Raw genomic sequence first — 3,573 nt, forward strand, 5'->3', positions numbered from 1 at the left:
TGAAAATGCGTATTTTCATACTTTGAAAATTTCAGGCGTGTGTCGGACTTCCAGGCGGGGGCAGCCGCCAGAGGCGTACCGGGGACGCTTCCAGGAGCCTGGGGAAGATTTCATGAAAGTGTCCTTGGGACTTAGAAATATTTTGAGAAAATCTCGATTTTGTGAAAAATGTCACATTTCCCCTACTTCCACCACAGGGGGGCGTCAATATGTTGTGAGGTACCCCAGGACAGTGACCTAACTGTGGGTAAAGTTTGCGGGGCACGGGCGGAAAGTCGAATTTTGGATGAAAATGCATTATTTTCATACTTTGAAAATTCCAGGCGTGTGTCAGACTTCCAGGCGGGGGCAGCCGCTGGAGGCGTACCGAGGACGCTTCCAGGAGCCTGGGGAAGATTTTCTGAAAGTGTCCTTGGGACTTAGAAATATTTTGAGAAAATCTCGATTTTGTGAAAAAATGTCACATTTCCCCTACTTCCACCCCAGGGGGGCGTCAATATGTTGTGAGGTACCCCAGGACAGTGACCTAACTGTGGGTAAAGTTTGCGGGGCACGGGCGGAAAGTCGAATTTTGGATGAAAATGCATTATTTTCATACTTTGAAAATTTCAGGCGTGTGTCAGACTTCCAGGCGGGGGCAGCCGCCGGAGGCGTACCGAGGACGCTTCCAGGAGCCTGGGGAAGATTTTCTGAAAGTGTCCTTGGGACTTAGAAAAATTTTGAGAAATTTCCGATTTTGTGAAAAATGTCACATTTCCCTACTTCCACCCCAGGGGGGCGTCAATATGTTGTAAAGCACCCCAGGGCAGTGACCTAAATGAGGGTGAATTTTGCGGTGCACGGGCGGAAAGTCGAATTTTTGGATGAAAATGCGTATTTTCATACTTTGAAAATTTCAGGCGTGTGTCAGACTTCCAGGCGGGGGCAGCCGCCGGAGGCGTACCGGGGACGCTTCCAGGAGCCTGGGGAAGATTTTCTGAAAGTGTCCTTGGGACTTAGAAATATTTTGAGAAAATCTCGATTTTGTGAAAAAATGTCACATTTCCCCTACTTCCACCCCAGGGGGGCGTCAATATGTTGTAAGGCACCCCAAGGCAGTGACCTAAGTGGGGGTGAAGTTTGCGGTGCACGGGGGGAAAGTTGAATTTTTGGATGAAAATGCGTATTTTCATACTTTGAAAATTTTCAGGCGTGTGTCGGACTTCCAGGCGGGGGCAGCCGCCAGAGGTGTACCGGGGACGCTTCCAGGAGCCTGGGGGAGATTTTCTGGAAGAGTCCTTGACACTTAGAAAAATTTTGAGAAAATCTCGATTTTGTGAAAAATGTCACATTTCCCCTACTTCCACCCCAGGGGGGCGTCAATATGTTGTAAGGCACCCCAAGGCAGTGACCTAAGTGGGGGTGAAGTTTGCGGTGCACGGGGGGAAAGTTGAATTTTTGGATGAAAATGCGTATTTTCATACTTTGAAAATTTCAGGCGTGTGTCGGACTTCCAGGCGGGGGCAGCCGCCAGAGGTGTACCGGGGACGCTTCCAGGAGCCTGGGGGAGATTTTCTGGAAGAGTCCTTGACACTTAGAAAAATTTTGAGAAAATCTCGATTTTGTGAAAAATGTCACATTTCCCCTACTTCCACCCCAGGGGGGCGTCAATATGTTGTAAGGCACCCCAAGGCAGTGACCTAAGTGGGGGTGAAGTTTGCGGTGCACGGGGGGAAAGTTGAATTTTTGGATGAAAATGCGTATTTTCATACTTTGAAAATTTCAGGCGTGTGTCGGACTTCCAGGCGGGGGCAGCCGCCAGAGGTGTACCGGGGACGCTTCCAGGAGCCTGGGGGAGATTTTCTGGAAGAGTCCTTGACACTTAGAAAAATTTTGAGAAAATCTCGATTTTGTGAAAAATGTCACATTTCCCCTACTTCCACCCCAGGGGGGCGTCAATATGTTGTAAGGCACCCCAAGGCAGTGACCTAAGTGGGGGTGAAGTTTGCGGTGCACGGGGGGAAAGTTGAATTTTTGGATGAAAATGCGTATTTTCATACTTTGAAAATTTCAGGCGTGTGTCGGACTTCCAGGCGGGGGCAGCCGCCAGAGGTGTACCGGGGACGCTTCCAGGAGCCTGGGGGAGATTTTCTGGAAGAGTCCTTGACACTTAGAAAAATTTTGAGAAATTTCCGATTTTGTGTAAAAATCACCCATTTCCCCTACTTCCACCCTAAAGGGGCGTCAATATGTCGTAAGGCGCCCCTAGACAGTGACCTAAGTGGGGGTGAAGTTTGGGTCTGCTGGGTGGAAAACTGAAAAAAAGCGATTTTGTGACTTTGAGAACAAACAGAGAGCTCAAAACTTTGAAAAACGTCAGACCGCTGTCAGACTTCCAGGCGGGGGAAAGCTCTGAGGTTGTACCGAGGACACTTCCATGGCCCCCGGATTGATTTTCAAGAAAGAGTCCTTGGGACTTTGAAATTTTCCGGCGAGCTGTTTTTGGCTTCCGGGAGCCGTAGAACTTTGGGAAATCGATTCCGCTCACCGGTTCAGGGTGTTTCGAGCTAGTCCAGGTCCCAGCTACGCCGCCTGGCCTCCAAATTTCGCAAATTCGAAAAAAAAAAAAATAGAACCGGAATGAGGAAATTTCTGGCCGCCGGATCCGCCGCACGGCTCCAGGAGGTCGGACACTTTTTGACTTTGTTCCCTTAAAGTGGGGGGTCGGTGTCTCACCATGCAAATACCCAGTTTTGCACACCAGCTGCAGGATATAGGAGAGAGAGGTACCTCTCGGCCCCGACCAAAATCCGTTGTTTTCGTGGTTCCTCGACTCGGGTAGGCGGTTTGGCGAGTACCCCCCTTTTGCATGGAAGTTCGCACTCGCGCCGAGACCAGGCTTCCGCGGCTCCAGGGGGACTTTTGCCGGTTGTCCGTCCCGAGTCCGAGACGCGTTTCCTGGGTCGCCCGAGCCCGAACGGACCCTCCCCACGTGGGTTCCTGTCCTCTGAGGGCGACGGTCGTCAGAAGGGGGGCAGATCCAGAGTCCTCGTCCGCAGGAGGGCTCTGGGAGGGCGGATCGCTCCTTCTGACTTTGTCCCCTCGGAGCGGGCTCGGCGTTTCTCTGTGTCGGATGTCTCCCGCTTCCGCGCCAACGGGGAGACCTATGAGAGAATCGCACCGCGACCCGGCTTCCGTCTCGAGGGCGCCCGGAGCGCGCCGGACACTCGCTTCCAGGACTCCAGGGGCACGTTTCTTCCCCGTCTCCCCCGAGGGGAAGAACGGAGGCAGGGGTTCCACCCGAGCCCCTGCCCTTTCTTCCGATCGATCTGGCTCAGCGCTCCCGGGTGGGGAGGTGGTGCCGCTCGCTCGGCCCGGGCTTTGGAGCCCGCGTCGGTTTACGGCGGGCGGTCTCCTTCCTCTGTTACCCCCCCCCGGGTTTCAGGCACTCGTCCTTGGGCGCGCACGCCGGCGGTCGCCCTCCCGTCTACGGACGGAGGCGGCCGAGCTGTGGGGAGTTTGACCCGAACCGTGGTACGGCAGCGGTCCGACGACCCGCACGGGCGAACGGAGGGGCGCCCACCCACCTCGGCG

Source organism: Ranitomeya variabilis, unplaced genomic scaffold, assembly GCF_051348905.1.
Source record: "Ranitomeya variabilis isolate aRanVar5 unplaced genomic scaffold, aRanVar5.hap1 Scaffold_519, whole genome shotgun sequence".
Taxonomy (NCBI): Eukaryota; Metazoa; Chordata; class Amphibia; order Anura; family Dendrobatidae; genus Ranitomeya; species Ranitomeya variabilis.